Raw genomic sequence first — 17,659 nt, 5'->3', positions numbered from 1 at the left:
GGTTCATATCCACTGTCCATTAAAGGGGTTATCCCATCATAGACTATGGGGGCCTAGGATATGCCCCCATTGTCTGATAGGTGCAGGTCCCACCGCTGGGACCCTCACCTACAAGGAGAACGGAGCCGGGGAGAGTTGTGGCTGGAGTTTCCCGGGGTCCGTCCACCACCAGGCGCAGCTCCTCGCCTCTCCCATTGAAGTGAATGGAAGCGCACCGCGCATGCGCGGACACCGCTTCTATTCATTTCTATGGGGCCGACGGAAATAGTCGAGCCAGCTATTTCGTCAGCTCCATAGAAATGAATGGAGGGCGGCATGCGCAGTGTGCCCTCCTCAAGTTTCTCCGCTCAGTTCTGCTTGTAGGTGCAGGTCCCAGCGGTGGGACCCGCACCTATCAGACAATGGGGGCATATCCTAGCGATAGGCCCCCATCGTCTATAATGGGATAACCCCTTTAAAGACACACTGCAAATCACAATATAACAACTGGGTGGCCACAAATAGACTCATATAAATATAGACATCTCATGACACAATATTGCAAAATTGTGTTTTTTTTATCCTGTTTATTTCGCTCTCTACACATCTTGGAATATGTTGATTAACAAAATGGAAATGTTTGGAAAAACAGATCTGTAGACACATTTGCTTTTCAGGTGCCTTACTTCCTAACAGATAAAACGGAAACCATATTAACTGTCCCCCAGTTTTTACAGAAAAAGATGCATAGCAAAAAAAAAGCTGAATAGAATTTTTAATAAACTAAAAGAAGAAGACAATTTAAAGAATTACATTTTCTGGTGATTCTGGCAATTCATTTTAGAAATTAAGTGTTGCAATCACACAAGCCATTGACATTACATTCAGTAAGTTATTTTCTCTGTATAGTGCTTTTGAGCTCCTCATGTCACAGACCAAGCAAATACAGCTAAATCGATTGCATTTTCTTCCCTCACAACTTTACATCTTCAATGTCTACTGCTGAGGTTTAGCTAATGAAAAATAAGTACACCATTGACCAGCTCCAGAACTTTCTTCATTAGTTTTGGTAAATACTTTATGCTGAAATATTATGGATGCTATTATGGTTGTCTATTTGTGCTGTGTCAACATTTGGCTTTTAGACAGTGTTACTCTGAGTCATTTCTCAGTAACCAGACAAGCGTGCAGACATCTGGCAATGACCTAGTCGCATTATCATTATAGCACATTCCGGTACTATAAACGGTGATGGGCTCCTTATGACTTATTTCAAGCCTTATTGGCTGCAAACTTTCTTGAAAAGTTTTCTTTGTGCCCTGTTCTGCAAACCATTGACTTACAGTAATGTGTAGACCTAACATGCTGATTCAGCAAGTTACATAGTTAATACGGTTGAAAAAAGTCCATCAAGTTCAAGTTTTCTTAACATATAAAAATCCTAAATAATTTAGAGGATGTCTCATGGAAATAATTCTTGTCCATATGTCCTATTAGGACATGTTGGCCTCCTAGGCCATACTGAGCAGAAGGCCTCTAACAAAGAGCAGGCCATATTATCGTGGACTTGGCCCAGCCATAGATTACTTGGCCGCCTTTTCAAGCTCAAAAATAGGAAGAACTATTTTAAATATTTGTTAAAGATTTGAATCAGTGGTAATTCTTGCTAGTCTACTTGGTACACACATGACTGACAATCAAGTTTTTAGGTACCATGGACATAGCCCTAATGGCTGGTAAGGTATGTATGATGATGAAGAGCATTTATTATGTAAAGGAAGTTAATACAAGCCATTTACTAATGTATTGTGATTGTCCATATTGCTTCCTTTGCTGCCTGGATTCATTTTTCCATCACATTATACTCTGCTCATCTCCATGGTTATGACCACCCTGCTATCCATCAGGGGTGGTCGTGCTTGCAAACTATAGGAAAAAGGGCTGAACTATGTGTGCTCCCACAGTCCAGGCCACCAAAGAGGCCGGCACCTTTTCCTATAGTGTGCAAGTACAACCACCACTGATGGATTGCAGGGTGGTCATAACCATGGAAACATGCAGTGTATAATGTGAAAAATTAATCCAGCCAGCAAAGGAGGCAATATGGATAATAACAATACATTAGTAAGTGGCTTGTATTAACTTTCTCTACATAATAAATGCTATTTGCTGATGTGACACAAACCCTTTAAGCTTGCCTCATAAGCTTGGTCCCTCTTTTAAAGTGAATGTCAGCATTTCACACCATGATGATTTAGGTAAACTGTTTCATTAACATTTCCATTTATTTTTTTTTATCCTGTGCAAGCTCCTGTACAGCCAGTGATACATTTCTGACTACATGCATCTACCACTAGAGGGAGCCTGATAACTTACTGCATACATCAATCATTAAACGCAATAAGAAAACTATAAAGTGAGCTCCTTCCAGTAGTGGCTGGGACCCCCTAATGAGACCCGTTGGATAGCAGAGTGTCTTACTGTGTGAGGAGGTCAGTCTCTCTAGTCAGTGCTATGAGAGCCTCGAAATATATTAGCTCTCTTATAAGTGGGGTGACTCTTTAATGTTTATGCAGGTGATTTGGAGCTTTGTATCAGGAAAAAAATAGCTCTGATGAAGATATAAACTACACACAGAATTTTGGACTTATTTAGAGTGAAAAGAAAAGAAATAGGGTTCAATGGTGGATACTGAGTTTAAAGGAGTTGCCTTTTTTTTACATTGGGACCTACGGAGAAATCCATAATCACCTGCTCACTGCCATGGTTCCAGCTCCCTGTCTCTCTTCACTGAACTTCCAGTCCCTGTCTGTCAACTTTCTGCATGGACAGGACTATATGCACCATTGCAACCAATGATTGGTCTGAGAGGTGATGTCCCCAAATGGCAAGTGACCCATTAGTGCCACTCGGGGACAAGTCACCACTGAGCCCAATCATTGGCTACAGAGGTGCATGTGACCCAGTCCATGCAAGAAATTGACAGATAGAGACTGGTAGTCCTGTGAAGACAGCCCGAGAGCCAGGAAGCCAAAACCACCCGGGGGACCAGGTGAATGTGTATTTCTCCACAATATCCCACTGTGAGGGGGGAAATAAAAAACAAATAAATACAAACTTTGCACTTTGATACATGAATGGGTTGTCTGTCATCTTGTACAATCTCCTCCCATACATTTGTCTAGAGAGATAGGGCAAAGTATTCAATCCACATAACATTGATAATCATATGGAAGCAGGCGTGTGAAGGAAATAATGTCATCATCTTAGAAAATGGACAAAATAATTCCAATTTTTTCCATAAGAACTTGTTGAGAGTGGCAATCCCAAAATAAAATCAGCTTCCCATTTTCTTTCCATAAAGTAAATGACCCCCAGTAGGATCTCTGTGTCAAATTTTTATAGTGTCAGTCCCAAAGGAGTCATTTCAACTTGCTTTGTTCAAAGCATTTTATAAATCACATTTTCTCAAGAGCCGGGTAGAAGAACGAGGACAAAAAATGTATAAAGCCCTGGGCAGGTAATTTCAAAATGAACTTTCCTGATGAGTCACATAATTGTCACAGTAATCCGTACACTGCACAAAATCTTGTCTTATATTGTAAACCAAATAACTTAAAGGCAGCAAAGTTTGCCCAGGCCAGTAAAATATAAATCTGTTTCCTCTGCTCTCCAAATAACTTTCCAAGGATTTATAGGTCTCTTAAGTTCTTTTGGCTGTATATTGTTTACTTTCCTCACTAAAAATGAAATCATTCAGGCAGTGAGTGAAATTTCTACTCAAACTGGTTGGCAGACTAATTTTGAATGGGAAAGACTAAATGGTATAGAAATGGCTTATGTGGGCACAAATAATAACAGTTCAGACCCGGATCTGTTGTGTTATTATCTCTGCTAATATTTTCTTATTATTGGCTTTGTTTTTGGCTTTTTTTAGATTCTTTTTGAGCATATAAATAAAATAATAATAATAAATAAATAAACAATAATAATAGCAACATTTTATTAATATAATATAATTATTTTATACTATTGTTATATTACTTTTAGTAGTAATAGTCATATTGTTAGTATTGTACAGATGTACCATGGTTAGCACTCCCGCTGTTAACTCAAATTTCTTAACTCATTTCATTATCTTGAGACAAAAGCCATTGAAAAGCAATTGAAGGTGTTTGCTTAGATTAGATAACCAAACTCAGAAATCTCTGAAAAAAGCAGTGCTAACCATGTGACATCGTATTAGTTTTATGTTTCCAGTTTATTAACCTTAGATACTAAATATGCATAATGCTATGTCATAGACTCAGTTAATAGCCATTAGACATTAATGTTAGGAAGGTACAGCTGTGTTCAGGCCATTGTTTTAAAGATCCAGCTGCCTGTTCCGGCTATAAATGCCAGCTGTATCCGGACAAAAAAATCTTGGCATGCAAAGGTTTTTCTCTAGCTGAAACCCGCCATTTATACCAGAAATCGACTGTATCACCGCCAGATCTCTTTGCAGTCAATGGGGATCCAGCAGTGAAGTCGAGGATCTGGCAGGCTGCGTTGTGTCATTTGACTAGTTGTGCTTTAGGAGGAGGTGATATATTTTTGAATTTTTATGAAACTATTAAATTTCTGCAAACTCAGTCCTAAATTTGTGTGTGAATCGATTCAATTGACTGACGCTTGGTAAGGGAATATATGCATTGCCTTCTGTTGCTGTGGACTAGTTCTACCATTCAGCGTGTAGAGTCAGCAACAGAGAAAGGCATCTTCAGGGTCAATAAAGGACATAGGAAGTCCTTTCAGAATGGCGTGCATTAATTATGACATTAAGCCGCAAACTATTCTAAAAGCTATTGTCTTTGTTTTTGATTTTAAAGCAGATTATAAAACCCTTCAGAAATGAGTAACCCCAGCATAAAAACCACTAATGGGATCATGCAATGCTTTAACTGCTGAGACTCCTGATTAAAGGCTGAATATGAACATCAAGAAGATTGCTTCTACGATCACTTTTAATAAGCAGGCGACAATAAATGTTTTGTTTAATCATCTTAACAACAGGACAACAAGCATTGCACATGTAGCCTGGGGTCTAAAAAAAAAAAATTTTTTACCCTGTTTTGATTTTACCATTGACCTTTAATCAACAGGCATCGGTGGATTTTTAATTTCTATTTTATGCTTTTGTAACATAATCGACTTATTATCAAAGTTGCTTGCTAGGACTTGAGTATTGATGTCCTATCCATAGTATTGGCAACCAATATCGAATATCCTGACACCCTGCTGGTCAGCTGTTTGAAGGAGCTGTGTTGCTGGTACCAGAACTAATGAGCTTTCTCCACTGTGTAGTGGCCGTGCCTGGTTACTCCAGTACTGCTCCCATACACTTGGAGCAGCCAGGTCCGTCACTACACAGTGGACTTCACAGTGCAGTTCCAGTGGCAGGTTCTCTTGCCAGAGGTTCTGAAAACAGCTGATAGTGGGGGTGCGGGAACTTGGACCCTCTGATCTGATATTGATGACCCATCCTAAGAATAGGTCATCAGTTCTCAAGTCCAGTAGAAGCCCTTTAATATATATTTTTATCATTTTTTAGATTGGAATATTGTTAAGATGTTAGGCTGCATTCCACAGTCTTTGTTACTAAAGTGAAATATTTCTCTTTTGTCATATTATCCACAAAAATTGGCCTTTTACATTGGGAATTACTGCACACTTTAAAATAGCCAATATGGGATAGATGAGGGTCATACACTTATATTGCATTGCTTTGTATTGATTTTGTAGAATTATCTTTGTATCTTGGGAACAAATCTTGAATATGCATTGATTGGGGACTTGAGGTTTATGCCACTGTGGCACACATACTCGTTTATAAGATCTAGCCGTGTTTGTGCTATACTAAAAGGTCAACTCTACATCTAAAACAGATACTAAAATCTACACATAGGACAAAAATATATTAAAAAATATATATTATAGAAATTACAATCAGAATAATTTACTAACCATGAGCTTTCAGATTAAAACTATCCATAATATATTATCTATCTATCTATCTATCTATCTATCTATCTATCTATCTGTATCTATCTATCTATTTATATCTATCAATTCTACCTTTATCTCTCATATCTGTCTATCCATTTAAAGGGACAAATAGAGGCTAGAAGTGTCTATATCAGAACATTCTATCTATCTATCTATCTATCTATCTATCTATCTTCTATCTCTATCTATCTATCTTATATCTATTTATCTATCTATCTATCTATAATCTATCTATCTATGTATTATCTATCTCCTATCTATCTATCTATCTTAAATCTATCCATCTATCTTATATCTATCTATCTATCTATCTAAAATCAGAACCTATTCAGAACACAGTTATAACGTGCGAGGGATTATCAATAAGCATTGGCCTTTAATAAAAAATGGATTCCATCAGATAGAAGAATTGAATAGGCCCCCACTCGTGTCTTATCGTAGACCATCCATTCTCCGACACAAGCTACTGCACACGGATGTTGGTCCAGAAAAAACATCTGGCCATACTTTTTTATTTCCACAAAAGAAGAGATGTTTTCCTTGTCTCAATTGTATCAATTGTAGATATGTAAAAAAAAAGGTGGTACTTTTGTGCATCCGGTTTCCATGCAAACATTTAGAATCAACCATTATTTAACATGTGAATCCACATATGTCATATATGATTTGTGGTGTTCTTGCCCTTTACTATATGTTGGAGAAACCACATTAGATTTCAAGACACGTTTTAACCAACACAGGTACGCTACACGAAAAAAACATATGGATTTACCTGTTTCAAAGCATTTCACAGATGAAGGACATAGACACAGTTTTGCTCTTAATGCATTCTGAATGGATAAGGATCCGCTCAGAATGCATCAGTTTGGCTCCGTTCCGCCTCCATTCCGCTTTGGAACTTGCAGCGTTTTGGTGTCCGTCTGACGAAACTGAGCCAAACTGATCTGTTCTTACACACAATGTAAGTCAATGGGAACGGATCCGTTTTCACTGACACAATATGACACAATAGAAAACGGATCCGTCCTCCATCCTTTCAATGGTGTTCAAGATGGATCCGTATTGGCTATGTTAAAGATAATACAAACTGATCCGTTCTGAACAGATGCATGCGGTTGTATTATCGGAACGGATCCGTCTGTGCAGATCTATGACAGATCCGTACCAAACGCGAGTGTGAAAGTAGCCTAAAACAAAGGGAAATCCAGTAGATTAGGCAACTTTCACACTAACGTTTTTCTTTTCCGGCATAGAGTTCCGTCCTAGGGGCTCAATGCCGGAAAAGAACTGATCAAGCATATCCCCATGCATTCTGAATGGAGAGCAATCCGTTCAGGATGCATCAGGATGTCTTCAGTTCAGTCATTTTGACTGATCAGGCAAAAGATAAAACCGCAGCATGCTACGGTTTTATCTCCGGCGAAAAAAACAGAAGACTTGCCTGAATGCCGGATCCGGCATTTTTCCCCATAGGAATGTACTAGTGCATTCAAAATACTGGAATGCCGGATCTGTCCGTAAAAAAAGTGAAAAAAGATACAAGGCGGATCTGTCTGTCAGCATGACAAGCGGAGAGACGGATCCGTTCTCACAAATGCTTTCAGTCACATCCAGATCGGCGGATCCGGCGGCCAGTTCCGAGGACGGTATTGCTTGCCAGATCACACTACCGCAAGTGTGAAAGTAGCCTTACAAAATTAAACACCTTATACAATATGGAGATTGTGGTGTGCAACAATTGTATTTTGTGTCTGGGATCCAGATACGGAGCGATTGGGGCCCCAGGTTCTCATGTCTTGCCTGCAGTTGAGGATGCGGTAAGTCATGGAGGACTCTTTAATTGGGTATTAATAATACTACCTATGCAATCACTTATTGCCCTGAGATGAATATACTAATATACACACACCTTTTTAGGATACATTATTTTATTGCAGAACAGGATATATATGTCCCTTGGTGTATCCTACGGGCTGACAACGATGCGGTTCACATCAGGTTGGATACGCTCACGTGACCCTGACGGGGAGCTGCGATCACGTGACTCTGGCTGAGAGTGACTCAGGTGACTCCAGCAGAGAGCTGCTGCTGGGAGGTCACGTGTGCGTTCCACCTTGGTGACGCAGCGTGCAGCCCGTCGGTTACTTAGCTAATGCATAACATCCATGCGTAAGGGCATTTGGACCCATATAGCGCCGGGAACACTGTGGGGTCCATGCTGGTTAGTTCCTTATATTGATTGAATTAAATGCACCTGGGTATTACACAGGTAATCTGTATTCACGTATGATTATCAATTATGTCACTTTGATTATGATTAGCTAATATCAAAATGAATTTATGTAAGCACACTATTTACACGATAGTTATAAATCACTGAATACTGAGCAATCATGTTGGATGATAATTTTATGTGTTGATATGATGAAAAAATCATTTTTTTTCTTTATTATATTGGTTAATTGTATATGATGTCATTGGGCCTTTAAATATACACTGAGCACCTTTGTATGTATCACTGCTTGAGAAAAGTTCCAGTAAGAGGACTGAAACGTCGCTGTGGTGATTAAAGAACATTACTTTTGAATCACATCCTTGGGAGTACCTAGGAATTATTTTTCTATCTATCTATTTATCTATCTATCTATCTATCCTTCCATTATTTATCTATCCATTTATTACTTTATTACACACTTTATTTGGATATGGTTTTATCTACTTACCATTAAAATAATGTATTTTATTTGATGACCCTAGTTTCCATTCACGGCTACACTCCTACTACTGGAAAGAAAGAAGTTTACTGTATAAGAGAACAGTTCAACCTGAGATTCCTAGTTTGTGAATAGAATGCTAGGAATATAGTAGAGAATGACACTTACATAGATGTGGCAGTAGAACATAGGGAGCAGGAGAGGAGAAAACTCTGCAAATCCAGGTTTATATACTATTGAGTTTTTGTTTGTTTTTTTCTGTATCATATTTGTTCATTGCCTGAAGTTTTCTCCCATTGACTTTCCTTTTGTAAGACGATCACAGTTGGAATCTCAAACATTTCTAGTTTTCAAATTAATTCTTGTTGAGAGTCTCTTAAGATGGATTTATATCAGATTTTTGCATTGAACTGTGTCGTTATGTGGAACTCAAAACGCCTGATAAAATTAAGCATAATGCAAAAACATGCTGAAAAGACAGTTCTGTACAAATGTGAAACATTATTGCACTATGGAATGGTGGAGTAAGGGAATATGCAGAAAGTAAAAATTACCATAGATAGATTCCTTTTAATGACTTGCGCAATTCTCTTGAGAAAGGCTTTGCTGACTTTTCCCAGACTCGGTGTAATTCATATTCACATGTCATTTCTTCAAAGTTTGATGAACATTTCATGGGAAACTAATTTGTTCACTTCAAAATGGAGACATTACAAAGAAGTTACAGTATATAAATCGTTAACATCATTGTTTGATGGGCTTTCTTAAAGGGAACCTGCCTCCCAAGATTGGAAAAGACTCTGCTAAGTACAGATGTCTATAAGCAATGAGAGGTTCCTTCTACTGAGTGTAAGCCATTGATGTTCTGTTCCAATACCTTCACTTTGTGTCCTGTTCTTAGATGCCCCCATAACACAAAAAGCCTTCATCAGAACTTTGGAGTCACTATATAAGTTGTACCCTCATTCCATAAAACCCCTCAAGGACAGTGCTATTTTCTGCTAATAGGTATTTATACTTTTGCAACCATTTTTATAGTTACAAAACATCTAGGATAAAATAGTAAGGCAACTTTGCAAACAATCTTGATTTACAGTCTACCATTGGCCATTTTCACTCAGGGGTGCACTCACTTTTGTTGCCAGCGGTTTAGACATTAATGGCTGTGGGTTGAGTTATTTTGAGGGCACACCAAATCTACACTGTTATACAAGCTGTACACTGACTACTGTACATTGTATCAAAGTGTTATATCTTCAGGGTTGTCCCATGAAAAGATATAATAAAATATTTACAAAAATGTGAGGGGTGTACTCACTTTTGTGAGATACTGTACATGGTTGGCATCTATTTGGCTCAGACAGTTCCTCCTGGAGGGGAGATAAGCTGTATTTTGCATATTTTATTCATAGCCATTGTCTTAAAAGGAGGCTATCAACAGGAAATGTAATGATAAACCAGTCACAATGTCTGGTAGGGCTAGCTCAGCTGAATGTTAGCGATTGATTGCTTCCTTCTAAAAAAAAATTCTTTAAATCCATATGCAAATGAGCAGGGGAGTGCACTAAGTGTGGGCCCCAGCTACTCTGTGCACCCTTGCTCCTCCTGTTTCCTCTGCCAGCCTCTCCCTCTCCTTGATTGACAAGGCCAGGTTCCTGTATAGTCATCTAGTCTGACCCTGTCAATCAAGAAGGAGAGGGAGGGGCTGAAAGAGGAAGTGGGAGGAGCAAGGGTGAACAAAGTTGCTTAGTTCCACCCTCAGTGCATTTAACTGCTTATGGATTAAAAGTACCTTTTCTGCAGAATGAACCAATGGATCGGTAAGTGAAAGATATCATTGCATTCAGCCCTACAAGGCAGTCTCCCTTTAAAGTCTTCCATGTAGCTGGTTCTCCGAAATGGCCATCTTGCAGTTATGTCTATGGTCAATATTAGATCAAGGACATTATTTTCAGATATAATGAGAGCCCTATATCGATATAACGGTAGCAGGTTACTTAGAGCCCCTTCTAGCCTTATACAAGTGGCTGGCAGTAGGACAGCTTTTTTTTCACCGGAGATAAAATTACCTTGTTTAATAATGCTTGTCCTCACTGTTATGTGCTTGACTGATGATGGCTTCATAATTACTTTACAACAGAATGAAAAATTATACCCCACAATTCACCTCTAGTTTTGACACCTGACAAACAGTCTTATCAGCAAAATAGATTTAAAAAATAATCTTTTAGAGTCCATACCCCAGGAAATAAATACATGGAGAGTGATTTATAATGAGTAATCTCAAGATCCAGGGAAAAGTTTGAAAATACTATGGTTTACTTCTACTATGTATATTTTTTTTGTAATCACAAATTATGACTTCATTAACATAAATTGTTTTCTTTTATACACATTTTATCTTACCTCCCTTTGGAGTTGTAGTTGCAATCTAAAAATAAAAAATGAAAAATAAGCAGTTCTTGCCTATAGGTTAAAAAAAAAATATTAAGCGACTGGATCTCACCAAAAATTGCCAATGACCCCCTCTTCATTTGCTGACAATGAAGTTCCTCCAGTGCAAACCAGGATGGGAGCCCCTATTTCCAGGGAATCTATCACAGCCACAATGTCTACCTCTATGAAACACGTGCTTTTGAGGTTCTCATTTCCAGTTTTATTTTTTGGAAACATTTTCAGAGATCCCAAATCTTTAACTCGTAGAGGACCCATGCTATTCATGTATGGTGCTGGTGGACGTGACTTAAGGACCAGCGCCTTACATGTACAGCGGGCTGATCGGGTGGGTGCAGGAACTGCGTATGCCCAATTAGCTGCACAGACCCGGCAGTCACTGACAGCTGGGTTACTGCTGTATACGGCGGCATTGGTGAAAACACCAATGCTGATGTATTAACCCCTTATATGCCACGGTCAAAGCTGACAGCGGCATGCAGAGGGTTTGATGAGGGCACTTGTTCCCTCCGCTTCCCCATCGAGTCCCTACACTGCAGTGACAGGGACCTCATGGCAGAGAAGGAAGCCCGATGCCTTCCGAAGGCATTGGGGCTTGCCTTCTACGGAAGCCTGTGAGATCCAGCCGCTTAGGCTGGGTCTCACAATCAGGCTGTCAGCATAAAAGCTAATATGTAATGCATTACAAAGATGTATTGTAATGCATTGCAGAGGGGATAAGACCCCAGAAGCTGAGGTCCCAGAATGGGACAAAAATAGAAAATAAAGCCCCTTTCCTAAAATAAAACATAAAATTGTAAAACAAAATGGAAAAAAATAATAATAATGGGTATTGGGTATGGCTGCATCCATAACGACCAGCTCTAAAAAATATCACATGATCCACCCCCTCACCTGAACTCTGTAGAAAAAAATTAAATAAAAAATATACTAATAGAACCATTTTTTTGACACCAAGCAATCAAAAAGGTTTATGTCCCCCCAAAACATGATTTAAAAAAAAAAAATGCTTTTATTGTGTTAAAAGTAAAAATAAAAAGGTTGACATATTAGGCATTTACGCATCCGTAAAAACCAGGTCTATTAAAATATCACATGACCTAACCCCTCAGGTGTACACTGTAAAAAAACAAACAAAAAAAACGATGTCAATAAAGCCATTTTTTGTCACCTTACAGCACAAAAAGTGTAATACCAAGCGATCAAAAAGTCATACGCACCAATCAAACCGTTACCTCATCCTGCAAAAAATGAGCCCCTACATAAAACTATTGGACAAAAAATAAAAAAATATATGGCTCTCAGAATATGGAGACACTAAAACTTGATTTCTTTGTTTCAAAAATGCATTTATTGTGTAAAACGTAAATAAATTAAAAAAAGTATACATATTAGGTTAAGCTGCCTCTGTAACAATGTGCTGTATAAAAATATCACATGACCTAACCCCTCAGGTAAATACCGTAAAATAAATAAAATAATACATTTTTGTCACCTTACATAACAAAAAGTGTAAGCGATCAAAAAGTCATGTGCATCCTAAAATAGTACAAATCAAACCGTCATCTCATCCTGAAAAAAATGAGCCCTACATAAGACAGTCACCCAAAAAAATAAAAAATAAACATTCAGAATATGGAGACACTAAAAAATTATTATTTTTTAACAAAAATGCATTATTATGTAAATCTGAAACAAACAACCCAAAAAAGTTGTCAAATTTTGAATTTTTGCATCCATAACAGCCTGCTCTATAAAAATAGCACATGATCTAATCTGTCAGATAAGCACTGTAAAAAACAAAGGTGCAAAAACAGCAATTTTTTGTTACCTTGCCTCACAAAAAGTGTAATATAGAGCAACCAAAAATCATATGTAACCTAAAAGAGTACTTTATCCCGTAGTTTCCAAAATGGGGTCACTTTTTTTTTAAGTTTCTACTCTAGGGGTGCATCAGGGCGTCTTTAATTGTGACATGGCAACTTAAAATTATCCCAGTGAAATCTGCCCATATGGTGCTCCTTTTCTTGTGTGCCCTGCCGTGTGCCCTTGGGGTGTTTCTGTAAACTACAGAATCAGGGTAATACATATTGAGTTCTGTTTGGCTGTTAACCCTTGCTTTGTTACCAGAAATTTAAATGGAAAATCTGCCAAAAAAGTGAAATTCTGAAATATCATCAATATTTTTCTATAATTCTTGTAGAACACCTAAAGGGTTAACAACGTTTGTAAAATCAGTTTTGAATACCTTGAGGGGTGTAGTTTCTAAACTGGGGCCATTTATGGGTGGTTTCTATTATGTAAGCCCCACAGTAACTTTATAACTGAACTGGTCCTTAAAAAAGTGGGTTTTGGAAATTTTCTGAAACATTTCAAGATTTGCTTCTAAACTTCTAAGCCTAATCATGAAATAATCCAAACATAAAGTTGACATATGGGAAACGCTAAGTAATAACTATTATATGAGGTATCACTATCTGTTTTAAAAGCAGAGAAATTGAAATTTGGAAAGTTGCAAATTTTTAAAATTTGTTGGTAAATTTGGGATTTAAAAAATAAATAAATATTGACTGAAATTTACCACTATCATTAAGTACAATGTGTCACGAGAAAACAATCTCAGAATGGCTTGGACAAGTAAAAGTGTTCCAAAGATATTACCACACATGTCAAATTTCCCAAAAACGGCCTGGTCCTTAAGGTGAAATATGGCAGGGTCCTGAAAAGGTTAATGTCCTCAATAATGATAACAAATGTAGTAATTATTTTACAAGGAGTGTATTTTAAAAGAAGATGCCACCAAGATAGGCTCCATAAACCAAAGTGAAAAAACTAGCCCTGGTCACTATTGTTTAGGTGCATTATGGGACCATTTTTGTCACTTCTAAATGGTTAAGCAGAAAGTTGCTGTTTTTGGCAGAGTCTAGGGGTTCACTTTTTTGCATCCCTTTGTTGGCATGGTATTGCAGGTGATACACATCAAATCAAAACTGTCTATTTTACTAAAAAAGAAAACCAGGATCAGAGCAAAGAATCGCTGTATATGTTTAATGGGAATCCGTCACCAAATTCATTGGTAAACCAGGCAGAATGTCTTGTAGGTTGAACTCTGCTGAATGTAATGATATATTTTGCTTCGTGATCCGTTGCTTCATTCTGGAGAAAAGAATACTGTTAATCGATATGTAAATGAGCAGCTAAGTGAACCGAGGGTGGACCCATGTACCCTTGCTCCTCCTGCTTCCATTGCCAGCCCCTCCCTCTCCATGCTTGATTGATCGAGCCAGATGAGATGACTAGCCAGCAGGGTTGCCAACCGTCCAGAAATTTTGGGACAGTCCGTGAAAATATGCAACTTTTTGACTGTGTCCGTAAAAAAAAATTGATGTGTACATGATTTCTTTTGGAGGCAGGTGGTACTTAACTAGATTGTGGATCCTATTCATCCATATCACATGACCCTTTCGATGAACATGTATTAGGCATTTAAACATTGCAGGTGTGTCCCACCCTGTACTTCTGATACATTCAGAACTGCTAAGTAGTGCAATATAGCTAAATCTTTAGAATTATCTCTTTGAACAGACAACTAGTATAATAACAGCTAAATCTGGTACACGTGTTTGGCGAGCATGCTAGGCTGAACACCAGTTCAGCTCGAGCATCGCTATGCTCGGCCGAATATCACATGTGCTCGAGTGCGATGCCTAAGTCAGTGTATTTAAATCTAATTCAGCCTCTATTTCTGAAAAGCTTCTGGTGGGATTTAAACTCACAACCTTTTACATTACAGCCAAGAATGTTACCCACTACACTATAGAGCTGCATGGCCAGTTACTTTAATAAAAAATTCTGCTGTGTAGGAATACTTACTAGTATTTATTTATTTATTTTGCAACTGGCCATGCAGCTCTAAAGTGTAGTGGTTAAGGTTCTTGGCTGTAATGTAGAAGGTTGTGAGCTCAAATCCCGCCAGAAGTATTTCAGAAATAGGGACAAAATGTATATGTTTGATTGTAAAAAATTTGTAATTACAAAAAATAACTAATATATATATATATATATCAGGCATGCTCAACCTGCGGCCCTCCAGCTGTTGTAAAACTACAACTCCCACAATGCCCTGCTGTAGACTTATAGTTGTAGGCTGTTCGGGCATGCTGGGAGTTGTAGTTTTGCAACAGCTGGAGGGCCGCAGGTTGAGCATGCCTGATATATATAATCATACTCATATATACTGATATATATGAATTCATAATATGTGGGAAACTACTACTGATGTTTTAGCCATAATAAATTTACATATATTATAATATATTTTATATTCTAAAAATATAATATATGTAAATAAATTATGGCTAAAAACGTATATATATTTAAATTAAGTTTAGCCTCTATTTCAGAAAGATTCCTGACCAAATTTGAACTTACAACATTCTACATTACAGCCCAGGATGTTAACCACTACACTATAGAGCTGCATGGCCAGTTACAAAAAAAAAATTAAATATGAGTCTTCTGCTGTATAGGAATACTTACAACTAGTAAGTATTCCTATATAGCAAAAGTCATTAATTCATTCATTCAATCATTCATTCATTCATTTATTTAAGCAACTGCCCATGCAGCTCTATAGTCTAGTGGCTAAGATTCTTGGCTATAATGTAGAAGGTTGTGAGTTCAAATCCCACTAGAAACCTTTCAGAAATAGAGGCTAAATTTGATTTAAATACAAGCACTGACTCCATATATGCTCGGGTTCTCACATTGACTTCCATTGTGCTCGGGTGCTTTGTCGAGCATCGGTAAGTGTTCTACTCGAGCACACAAGCATTTTGGTGCTCGACCAACACTAGTGTTTGCATGACACATCCAAAATAAATGCATCAGTTATGGAATGTGAAAATTAATATAGGGCATTAGAGAGGAGCAAATCACTTGAAGTTTGATTTGGCTGAATCAGTCGATTTTTTTTACTATTTTACTTGAATCCAAAGTGCTCCATTTGGCCTGAAATTTTGTGTTTGACACTCTGAGGTCTCTTAGGACTCTGGCCAGTCTCATTTTCTTTTTTTTTCTTTTTTGCTTCTGGTGTCCCTTAAGGACACTAGAATGTTAAGAAATCTTTGTGAGGTAAGCGCCAGGGAAATAATATTGCTGTGGGAGGGGAAATGGGCTAGAAGTTAAAAAAGTATCAGAAAAAGAAATCAAGTCACATTTTACCCTGTGAATGTTCAATGTGCAGCTTTTCTGTACAGTGTAAAAAATAGAAAGTAAAAAAAGGACAATTGAGTTAAAATAAGACTGCATTGTGAAGGTTGAATTTCTGAGAAGTGTCGGACATTCCAGTGACAAAGTATGTGACATTTGAAAATACAGCAGGGCTAAACTTTGCTATGAAGATTGAATTGCTTATTGTGTGACTGCCGGTACATGTATCTACTCTTAGCTCTTGATTGGGCTGTAGGAAATGCAGAACTGGTGACATTCTGTAAGTAGCTTATAGAAAGATGGAAAGAGAGAGCTATATTCAAATAAGGGGCTGTTACCTGTCACCGAGATAAACATTATGATAAGGGAACAGACAAAAGTTTTCACAAACTACTGTACTTCCTTAAACAGCTCCTATTAGAGATATTCATATTCTTAATAATTTGTCTGTATAAACAGTGCAACAGGGTCTGTTTTCCCCAATTTGCCAGAGGGATTCTGATGGAGACGAAGATTGCATTAATATCTATAATATAGATTATATTAATTTTTTTGTGCATTGTATGGTATCCATTATGACAACCGGGAACTACAGCCATGTGTGCCAGGACTGGTGGGAAAGTCATAGTGTATATGCCCTTGTACTGTAAGAGTTCATAGGCAGGGGGATACTATGTTCCTCCTGCCTGGCGATACAAATTGTTTGTATTATCTGTTTCCCTACTCATCAGCATTAGTAGTGTTGGGTGTGACTAGAAAGTTCTAAGTGCTGCTGTGTAAGCCAGCTTGTGCTTAGATATCACAGCAGTGGAACAGGAGCAATTGACAGGTTCAGTTTCCAGGGTTCTGCCCGGCATGCTCCTGACGAGTGTCTGGGAAAGAATCGGCTGAGTACCAGTGAGTGCAGTTGCATGGGCCTCCCAACAAGAGTTTCTTGAGTTACTTGAGTGAGAAATGCTGAAGGCCTGAGGAAGGCCATGCAGAGCATCTTTAAAGGCTCCACAGCATCAGGGAGGATATACATATATATTTTAGGCTGTCAGAAGGAGAGGCACTATTGCCTATCTTGCCCCTCTCAATTATGGGAGAGACCATCAACCTATTCTCAGTTATACAATGTTTGAGAGTTCTGTGTATCCCTCCTGGGCCATACTTTATTCCTCCTTATTGCACCTATTATGTGCACTCAAGTGGTTAGCCAAATAAGAAATAAAAAAATTGCAAGGATTAATATGTTAAAGAGGTGTTCCAGG

This window comes from Bufo gargarizans, chromosome 2 (genome assembly GCF_014858855.1).
Source record: "Bufo gargarizans isolate SCDJY-AF-19 chromosome 2, ASM1485885v1, whole genome shotgun sequence".
Taxonomy (NCBI): Eukaryota; Metazoa; Chordata; class Amphibia; order Anura; family Bufonidae; genus Bufo; species Bufo gargarizans.
This window is presented reverse-complemented; position numbering follows the sequence as displayed.